Genomic DNA, 11,474 nt, shown 5'->3' with positions numbered 1-11,474 from the left:
CCTCCTCAAATATCTTTCATCATAAAACCAGCTTTTCTTATTTTCCTGTTTCTTAGAAATTGCCAAAGACTATAAAATGATGGCTTCATACAAAACAGGAGCTAAAGTTTATGAGCCCTCTTGACATACCCACTGTGCTAAACACTTTCCATAATTTCTAATATTGAAATTCTATGAAGAAGATATGCGCATCTCTATCTCACAGATGAGGGAAAACTCAGAACTGACTCAGGTTCGTGTGGCTCAGTGGCAGCACATGCACGCAAACCCAAGTCAAGAAACTACAGCCCTTCCTATATATGCCAAATCACCTCCCACCAATTAACACACAGCGGTGGGTTCAATACTCAGGGAACTCAATACACTTTTCAGTTTTAAGGTGCTCCAGAGGCCGCTTCTAGCTGTTTTATAAAATCCCGGCTCACTGGTTTCTAACACTGGAAGAAAAGTCCGATTTTGCCATTGTTTGCACAGCAAGTCTGAAATGTTCACAGTGAGATGACAGAATAAAAATAAGATCTAAGTAGATAATTTTTCCAGGTAGACAGACATAATGGACATTGTGCTATCCTGAAGCATTAAACAAAGGAATCAAAATAAAATAACGTTGTTTAAGTCTTCTTTTACAAACAGGAAAATTAAGACTGTAAAAAGGTGCAACAGTGCCACCTATGGCTAAAAAGGCTCTCCAGGTGGCCGGGAAAGATGCAACACAAAAATTGCCTGCAGGATCAGAAACAAGAATCAAATAAACTCAAAATGGGTCAAAGATTTCAACATGAGAAGATACAATACACCTTCCAGAAGAAAACATAGGCAAAACATTATCTCACATACATTTCAAAAATATTCTCCTAGGGCAGTCTACCCAAGCAATAGAAATAAAAGTGAGAATAAACAAATGGGACCTAGTTAAATTTACAAGCTTTTGCACAACAAAGGAAACCATAAGAAAAACAAAATGACAATCTACAGAATGGGAAAAATTTTTTGCAAAAGATGAAACTGACAAAGGCTTGATCTCCAGAATATATAAGCAGCTCATATGACTTAGTAAGAAAAAAAACAACAACCCAATCCAAAAATGGGCAGAAGACCTAAACAAGCAATTCTCCAATGAAGACATATGAATGATCAATAAGCATAGGAAAAAATGCTCAGTATAAGTAATTATCAGAGAAATGCAAATCAAAACTAGAGTGCGGTATCACCTCACACCTGTCAGAATGGGCATCATTCAAAAGTCCACAAATGACAAATGCTGGAGAGGCTGTGGAGAAAAGGGAACCCACCTTCACCGCTGGTGGGAAGGCAGTTTGGTGCAGCCACTGTGGAAAACAGTATGGAGAGTCCTGAAAAGACTAGGAATAGACTTCCTATGACCCAGGAATCCCGCTCCTGGGCATATATCCAGAAGGAACCCTTCTTCAAAATGACACCTGCACCCCAATGTTCATAGCAGCACTATTTACAATAGCCAAGGCATGGTAACAGTCTAAATATCCATTGACAGATGACTGGATAAAGAAGATGTGGTATATTTATACAATGGAATATTATTAAGCCATAAAAATTACAACATAACGCCATTTGTAGCAACATGGATGTCCCTGGAGAATGTCATTCTAAATGAAGTTATCCAGAAAGAGAAAAAAATACCATATTAGATCACTCATATGTGGAATCTAAAAAAGAAAAGAAAAGGACAAACGAACATAAATACAAAACAAAAACAGAGTGTTAGACACAGAATACAAACTTGTGGTTGCCAGGGAGGACGGGAATGGGAAGGGACAGACGGGGAGTTTGAAACTTGTAGATACTGACAGAGATATATAGAATAGATAAACAAGATTATACTATATAGCATAGGGAAATGTATACAAGATCTTGTGGTAGCTCACACTGAAAAAGAATGTGACAATGAATATATGCATGTTCATGTATAACTGAAAAATTGTGCTCTACACTGGAAATTGACACAACCTTGTAAACTGACTGTAACTCAATAAAATAAGTTTTAAAAAAGAAAGAAACAAGAATCAGATAACGAAAACTTATGTAGCACATACTGAATTCTGCTTTGGGGAAGAGAGTGATATTCAGCATTTAATCTGAAGTTGATAATACTCCTGAATATAAACAAAAAACATAGGCTCCTGGAAACTCATCTTAGAAGAGGAAAGAATCCAGTCCAGCCTCTTCATTTTACAGGAGGGGAGACTGAGACCTGGGATCGTTCCTCCTGGCAATTCGCAGCAAAGCTCCCCTAGTCCTCATGTCTTGCATTATATCAAATGCCAACAGATCTGTACTAGGCCTATATTCATAAAAGTCACTTCTGCATTTTTCCAACAGTAGGTAATGTAAGTGTCTTGTAAAATAGTCTTCACAAAGAGTCAGGAAATCATATCATTTTGTTGAAATGCAAAAACATTAATTTATGTATTAAAACAGCTTGAGCTTTATTCTCTCCATTTAAAAAGTGACATGTCAAATCAAATTTTTGATATTTTAAAACCTATTAAGTGTACAGAAAAAATCAAAATTTTCTTCAATCACAGAAGAGATAAGTTTATTTCCTGAAAATATTTAATATTGATTTTTCTAAATTAATGGTTTGGTCAGATTCTTACAAATTTAAAAGTTCTAGTGGATGGCTACATGGCAATATGAATTCTGAGTTGTAAAAATACACATTCTGTGTAAATAATCTTCAAGGTCGTCTGCTTAAGGCAACTTAACTAGTCCCTATCTTACAAGAATGACATTGATTTCATCAGAACTTCATACTGCACTATAAAACAACTGAATCCTTATTACTTTAAATCATATTCATATATATCATATATATACATATTAAATATGTATCAGAAATAAGCCACCCTCTTTAGTATTCAGAGTTGATCCTTCTAAACTGTCATTGTGACAGCAATTATTTTATTGAGCACCTCGGATGATTTGTATACAAGGCATTTAACTCTCACAGTCAAGACAAGGTAAACAGCATTACTCAAATTTCACAAATGAGGAAATATACTTAAGCCATGAAAAAACAACTTACATATTCATCATCAGGAAAGAAAAGAATAAAGATTTTACATTCAATATTCACTGACAATTTTTTCTTCCATACTAAGACTACATAAAACCAATTCAGACTTTGTAAATTTTTCTCTCAGTAAGTTCCACTAGAGAAAAACAAGCAATGAGTCATTAGAAATGGCTGGACTTTCAAAGCCCATTTCTCTTTTGCATTATAATCATTTTTAATATTTTGTTTTTAGTGCTTACAGAACAGTAGAATAAAAAAATATTAACTTTTTGTCACTAGCTGAGAATAAAACATTTGTGAAAATGTACAATTTTAATTTATACCACTCTGTCTCACATTCTCATTGGTGCCTCTTCTTTGAAGGCCTCATCAGGCTGAGATCACTGAAATCGGTCATTTACAGACCCACAGGAGTTCGGGAAACCACTCAACAGGAGGCTGATTAGAGGAGCAATTGAGAATGCAACCTGTGAAGCCTGGGTTCCAGCCCTGAGCCTGCCACCACAAGCTGCATGTGATTTGGGACAAGCTGTCTCATCTCTCAATCCGTCAGCTGCAAAAAAGGGGACACTGCTACCTACCCTCAAACACCTGCTATGAAGTAAAACATAAGGAAAACATTTTAGCCTTTGTTCAGTGCCTACTCACTCAGAGCAAGTTTGTTCATTATGATGATGAGGATGGCTGTTAATAAATTAAGCTAGACCAAAAAGTAGAAATCACCATAAGGGAGAAACATTTTAAGTCAATGAGCACTTCCTTTTGGATGGATTGCAGAATATTCTATTGATTTTTTTAATAAGCCAAGTTTTGTCGATTAATTATAGACTTCCAGGTTCATGGACAAGTCTCTAGAAAAAGAATTAGAGGCCTCTAACCCCTGAATACTAAGAAAGTAAAGTTAAAAAAAATTAGGGGGGAGATTATACCTCAGTTGGGAGAGCACGTGTTTAGCATGCATGAGGTCCTCAGTTCAGTCCCCAGTACCTCCATTTAAAAACATTTTTTTTTTTAAGAAATGGAGAATTAATGCACAAAGATGGAGGACTACAGAATTCTTTTGCAGACTCAACTCAGATTTAAGTTGGGGAAAAAAACACCCCTTTCTCAAAGGAAATCTTGAGAACTATGCAAACTGGATCTGAGATGTCTAGTCTTTTAACATTATTCATGAATTCATATTACTAAGTCTTAAAACTACCCAATAATCCACAGTGGTGATACTGATCATAATAACAGCTGCTAACACGGATAGAGCTCCGGCTAGGACTGCTCTGTTCTGACATCTCTTCCTCTGAGGCCTCACCAGGCTGAGATCACCAAATTTGGTCATTCATGAGCATCTTGTGCAGATCCTCCATTTGTGCTTCTCACTCCCCCCTCACCAGCCCCTCTGAGGGAAGCACTGTTATCATCTTCCCTACCCACAGATAAGGCCACTGAGGCACAGAGACTAAACCTGCTCCAGGTCACATTGGCATTAAAGGACGTCTGTATTTCTGCTGTTTTGCTATTGAAAAAGGAATCTGAGATATCAATTAAGAGAGACTGTTAAATAAGCAAGTCTATCTGGTCTTCACCTCAAAGAGTAGATACTATAAATTCCTGATGTAGGATGTGGCTGCCACCACAAACTGACTCAGCTTGAAATTAATATCCAAGATGAAGCAGTGGATATACATAAATATTCATGATTGTCAACTCCGTTCACAGGTTTGGGCCCTTCACTGCCTGAAGGGGGTGAAATCACCACCTGTCTCAGTGAGGGAAGCGTGGCTCTTCCAGGTCTCACCCGGGCTTCACTGGGTGTTTCCCCCTACAGACTGTCCTCAACAATTAAAAATCTCTCAAGGTTTTTACACTACGAAAAACTAAAAGACATTTCTGCAGACGGAACACTTTCTCAGGCTTAAACCTATTTTGCCTACACTCAGCAAGGGGGAAAAAGAAACACGACTCTGCAAAGTCTCTGAGTCTCACCACTCACATGAGTAGAATGGCCTCAGCATAAAATGACTCTTCACATTGCAGGGTGAGAACAAAATAAAGCCGCCCCCTACAACAGGTACTCCTAGAGACAGCGCTAAGCAGTCTTCTGCACACTCATGGTTGTGCAGCCCTCACCACCATCTATTTCCAGAACACACCATCACCCCAAAAGAAACCCCCTCTCCACCAATAGTCACTCCCCACCCCCCTCCACCCAGCCCCTTGCAACCATCATCTGTTCTCTTCTTCTGCATATGTATATTCTGGGCATTTCAGATCACTGAAATCAACAATATGTGGCCTTTTTTGTCTGGTTGCTTTCACTTAACATGCTGTTATCAAGGCTTGTCCATTTTGAATTGGTATCAATATCTCATTTTTTTAAATGTTAAAGTTTATTAGAAGGTGATAAGTACTATCAAAAAGAGTGGAGTGGAGTATAAGGGGTGGGGTTTCAAAGGGAAAATGGTGGGTTGAGCAGTCAGGGTGGGCTTCCAAGAGCAGGTGGCCTTTTTCATCTTCCTCTTTTTTTTTCTCTTTCTTTTTCTCATTCTTATGTTTGAATAATATTCCACTACACGGAGATACTATATTCTGTTCATCAGTTTAGCAGCTATATATGGATGAGGTCTGGAACAATATGTGTCAGAGGTGACTAACAGGGATGGCATCTAAGCAAAGGATAAGATGTGCTTAAAAAAAAAAAACCAACAAACAGAGGCATAAGGAAATTCAGCACATTTCTGAGAAAGTGCATGCTTGCTTCAGCAGGACTGCCGTGCAGGGCTGTGAGGGAGAGTGACAGGAGACACAGTGAGGGAGTCACCTGAGAAGATTCCCCACTGCAAGCAGCTCAGCCAATTCTCCTCCCTCATCCTGTATTTTAGAGCCATTTTTTCTAGGTTTTCTCTTATTTCAAGTAAAAGCACTTTAACTACACATCTGATCATCTGCATCAGATCACCTTACCTCCAAGCCACAGAAAGTCATTCACTGACCGGAGCAGCTCCAGGACAAATGGTGATGGACCAAGGAGCCCTGCAGCATCCCTGACTGCAGGCACAAACCCCTGCATGTTTCCACATGTGCCCTGGTGATGTCCAGAAAGTAAAATGCACAGAAATGTCTCACCGCTGGTGCACGACGTCTGCCCCAAAATTGCCCCAAAATCATGCTGGCAAAGCACTACTCAATCCTCTCACTGCAAAAAATCAAAAATGCTAAGAAGGCAAATTTAGGCTCTGCCATTGAAAATCAACAACCATCACTGCCAGTATCTGAGCTGGAATGGACCTGACTTCGAAAACCACTGCGCAGATATTTTTCAAATATGATAGGCATATATGTATTTCACATAGATAATATTTCAGTAGGATTTTTATTTTCAAAATTTCAAGGTGCAACATTAGCACAAGAATGTTTATGTTTCAGCTTTTTAAAAAAATCAATTATATTCCACTTTCTTAATTTTGAGCCTATTGTTATTTTATAAAGAGAACTATGCTGCATATTATAAACCAACTGTTTGGCTTCTGCAAACAAGACTTTTATGACTTCATTATTTCAGAGCAAGCTTTAGTGATGCTTTGAGAGATGGGGCCTGGGGCGCTCACTAGCAGCTCTTTAAATACTGACAAGGATGTGCTATTAAGTAATGCAAAGGCTCTAATTCCCTGTCAATTCAGAAACCAAAGAAACTACACCAAAGGCTTACTTTATCATTTTTAAAGATTCCTATTGTTTTGAATATTAAATTTCTTTAAAGATAAGATTTTGATTTTGAGAAAAACAGCAGCTGTATTCAATTTCCTCTCACCAAGAAATCAATCTTTAACAAGAATAAAAACCTCTATGGAAATCCAAAAGACGGGGCATTTCTAGCTAAGTGAACGTGCAGATCTCAACGCAAACCTAAATCCTATCAGATCTCACTCAAACTAGCTCAACAAACTCCTGAGCTACCCTGGAACTTAACTCTTCTGTTCCAAATGTTGGTTGAGCTAAGATCATCACACAAGGCATGGAAGGAGAACAGAGGAAAGTCAGCCTGGCTGCCTCCAACTGTTTTCTTCTAGTCACAAGGCACCGCTAGGGCAGACCCACTAGCAAGCCCTCCCCATAAGGAAATACTACATCCACACTGCCCCTGCCGTCCCCACACAGCCCCGATGCCCTTCTCCCACTGGTCATCTCCCAGCCTATGAATTATATTCTAATGACCCTCCCACGTGGCAGCACCCTCCCCTTTCCCAACTACACACACACACATACACACACACACACACAGAGCCAGAGCAGCCTTCCCAAAACACAAATTTGATTACATCACTCCCCCACTTCAAACCCTTCAGAGGTTCTCTGGTAGAGTTCTAGCCCCACCCACACCCCGCCTCTAATCTCCCAGCCTCACAGCAGCTCCCAGGTCCCCAGTGACCTCAGGGGCCCCTGACCAGCTGCTACTTCCCACTCGCCTCCAGGCTCATTTTCACTATTACTCAAGGAAGCCTTCCCTGCATCCAACCCCTGTACTTTGGGTTAGATGCCCCTGCTGACTTCCTAGAATATTCTATGCTGATTCAACTTCTGATACTGCTAATCTCCCAAGAGGAAAGTATGTTTTGCTTACTACTGTGGGTGCACCCCTCTCCCCTAGACACTCAGATGTGCGCATGTTATGAATAAATGAATGAAGGGGTGGGTCTCAAAGGGACAGACAGAGCTGCTTTCACCTGTCCCAACACCTTCTCTTGGTAGAACATCAGAAGCAAAACCAAGAGTACCTCTCCTGAGGGTCACGTCCTGCTGACACCCTTCACTGACTCCTCTGTGTCAGTTCTAGTAAAACCCAAGCTCCTCCAAAGCCCTCCACCCCAGGCCCTCTCCAGTGTCCTCCTCAGCAGGGGCACCCACCACCCTGGACCACACAAGGCACTCTCCCCGAGTCCTCACCCCAAAAGCCTCCAGGTGTCTGCGTGGGCTCCTCCTGCCACCTAAGCCACACACTTGACCCCTTCTCCTGGCTGAATCTTACTCTTTCCTCACAACTGGATGTAGAGCCCATTTCTGGCAGGAACTCCCCTCTGATAATGTCCTTTAGCTCTTGGCTGGGCTCCTTTTACAGCAGCACTGCATGGTGACCAATTGGGTATTTGTCCACCCATGTTTTGAGACCACGACCTCTTGGAGGCCACATGGGAAGAAGGAGTGAGAGATGACAAGAGGGGTGGGAGGACAAAAAAGCAAAATCACAGCCCAAGTCCCAAATTCAAGGATTCTTTCTCAGAAAAAAAAGAATAAAATGATTCACACGTGTGCAATTTGGCTACTATTTTTGTGGCTTGTGGAAAGCAAGAGCTTGGCATTCTAGTCCAAAACCCAAGTTGCATGCAAAGAAATTTGTATATTCATATCCAAAGTAAACCAAAGCTGATCAACAACAGTTTGCAATTAGAATCGAAAGGAACTTTGATAAAGGCAATCTCCCTCTCTCTCTTCTTTTTTTCTGGCATCATGTAGTTTTAGAAGTATTTGCATGACTAAGTGATGGCTACAGCCCATGGTTCTGCACTAGAGTGTTTGGGGCTGAGGAAGTACAGATTACATGCACTGTGTAAATGCAATCACACCAACACACTGACAGGCGCCCTGGTGGTGGAGCTGATGTTCCATAGCAGGCAAACTTATGCTATAAGACAACTCTAAATAGAAAGTAAGAAATGCAATGTTCTGTACTCAATTTCATATGCTATATGGGCCATTAACTGACAGTGCATCTTGTCTAATGAAACCCAAAAATAAATGTCAACGTCAATTTTCTCCATCTGATCCGTTTTATGCTAACATTGGATACCAAACCCTCATTCCATACGGAAATCTCAGGCCCATGCTGCAGCATAGTTACATCTGACGGAAGAAAGCCAATCAAGGAAGAACTGGAGAGTTTCCCTTCAGAAGCTGCTAAGTCTGGATTTGCACATGTATGTCATTTGCAATCACATCATCATCAAAGGAGTAACCTTACATCTTTGAGACCTAAAGCACTGTGGCACTCCTGAACCATCGAAGAACACTGAACTTTGTGAAACAGTCCTGAGGCACTTAAATCACACTTTTTCTGAAAGGCTCCAAAACTGACCCACTTCACTATTCCAGGTACAACAGGGAGGTACCAGAATTAGTAGAGAGAACTCGCCCTTGAATTCTGAGAAGGCCCTGCTTGAATCCTGCTACAGCATTTGCTAGTCACTAAATGGACTAATTCCTTAACCCCTCTGAGAAGGCTTCCCAATCTGCAAAAGGGGGCTGTCATCGCCACCTCGGAGGCATGGATGTGAATGCAACATTCATGTAGGACTGCTGACTGGTACATGACACGGGGCCTGGCTAGTTTCCCTCCACTGCCCTTCTCCCCCTTTAAACTTGCACTGTTCCCCCTGGTAAGGATCAAGCCCCTGGAACAGATTGCCCAATTCTTCTGTGTATCCCTGGATAGATGCCTTACCCTTAGGAGGCCAGAAAAAGAACTGCCTCCTCCCCAGTCACTACCAATGTTCTTAAGAATTTGGGTTTTTTTAAGTCTACTTTGCAGGAAGATTATTCCAGAACTGTCCAACCACCATTCTCCAAGATGGCTCCCCTCCCAACCCCCATCCCCTCTCACCTCAGATCCTCTGTCTGATCACCTTTTGTCCATGGGAAAGCCAGTCCGCTAGGGTTGGGGCTCCCTAGGCATCCCTCCCTCCCTCACAGGTGAGTGTGACTACTTTCTCCCAACTCCCCGCCCCAGCTCCATCTTCTGAAGAGGCTTCCCTTCCAGACCCTGTGGCCTCTGCATCTTCCTGCGATGTGGTTGGGCACGTGACCACGACCCTCCCTTCAAATTTTGTCCTGGGGGCCCCACCCCCTGGCCCCTTGAGGATAAATGGCATTGCTCCAAAAATCCCAAACAACACAGACTGACACACCAGAGCTGCATCATCTGGGCTTTCCTCCAGTCCAGCCACAGCCCTGCCCTCCCTCAGCCTCAGTCTGCACCTCTCGAGATAAGCTCATCCACATACAAGGCTGTGAACACCAGCTAAGAATGACAACTCCCAATGTGTATCTGTAGTCTGGCTCCTTCAATTGAGCCCCAGGCTCATAGACCCGAGTGTCACTTTGAAGTCGTAACTTGGATGACAAATGGCATGTTAAAAATGCCTCATGTCCACAATTTACTCTGCAATTTCACCCCTGGCAGGAAACTCTTGGGCTCCCCATTTTAGTAACAGCCCCAGCACCCACCTAGATGTTTGAGGTCACATTCAATTTCCCCTCTTCCCTCACTCCAGCCCTGCCCTGGAATCGGTCCTGTCATTTCGGTCACTAAGCCCATCTCAAGTCTGGTTCTGCAGGGACCACGGCCAGAATCCCACAGGCTCACAGCACAGTGCTCTGAGTCACAGTCCTCCAAAGGGTGCTCCATGGAGGGGGAGGCATCTCCTGGCATGGGCCACCTCAGAAGGCACTGGACTCTCACACAGTAGGCCCAGGAGAAAGGACTCAAGGCTCTCCCGTGGTCTCAACTTTGAAGGGCACGAGGTCTCGGAGAGCTCCTGGTTAGCAGAAACACATGCCAGTGAGCAGGTGAGGATGGAGGAACCCAGGCAAGGCTGTTTTCACTCTGACCCTTGGGCTCTTGTGAGCCATGGGAGAGGCCCTGTGTCCAGGACACAGCCCAGCCATCACAGATCCCAGCCTGCATTTGCCAACGGAGACAGCCTATACTCCTTCTACTTGCCACACTTACTTCTGTTCTGTTCCCCACCCAGAATGTGATGGACTCTTTCAGAAAAGTCTGGCCTATCTCAAGCGAGACCATGTCAGTGAAAGATGAAGTGACCACATTTGGACCAGAGCATGAGAGGAGAAACAAGTCCTCATGGCCAGCATGACGGTGGTGGCCAAACCCTTCCCCTGGGTGAGATGAACCAGTGTGAGAATGCAAGGTCCTAGGTCGGACAAAGCATCCCCCTTCATGGCTGACTGGGGTGTTGGTGTCTCACTACCGCAAACTAACGATACGGCCATCAGTGGTGGACGTCAGCTGCAACAGACACAGAGTCAGCTATTTACTGCCAACATGGTTTAAAAGTAAAGGCTGGTGCAGGGAGGACTGCACAGCTGCTGAGGCAAACCACAGACCTGGCTCTGAATGCCCACTGGCTGAAGCAGAGAGGAAACTACAGTCCCCTTTAGCGGTCCTTGTGTCCACCATATCCAAGTGAACCAGCTACTTAGGAGAAGGCCACATTGTCCTGATGCTCAGAAAAACCAGCCTCGTAAAGGGAACAAAAGAGTGGCATGGATTTTAGACCCGCTTCTGCCCCTTTATTTAGGCAAAGTAAAGTAAATGGCATAGGGAAGGCAAAAGCAAAAGAAAACTGCTTCC

At 42.8% G+C, this 11,474-nt stretch overlaps 1 protein-coding gene across 1 annotated transcript in view; it reads right to left on the bottom strand.

Moving 5' to 3' along the window:
- Positions 1-11,474, bottom strand: part of LOC116662184 — a 70,023-nt gene that overhangs the window by 45,434 nt on the left and 13,115 nt on the right. The gene's annotated exons all lie outside the window — the stretch shown is intronic.

Source organism: Camelus ferus, chromosome X, assembly GCF_009834535.1.
Source record: "Camelus ferus isolate YT-003-E chromosome X, BCGSAC_Cfer_1.0, whole genome shotgun sequence".
In the NCBI taxonomy this organism is placed as follows: domain Eukaryota; kingdom Metazoa; phylum Chordata; class Mammalia; order Artiodactyla; family Camelidae; genus Camelus; species Camelus ferus.
This window is presented reverse-complemented; position numbering and strand designations above follow the sequence as displayed.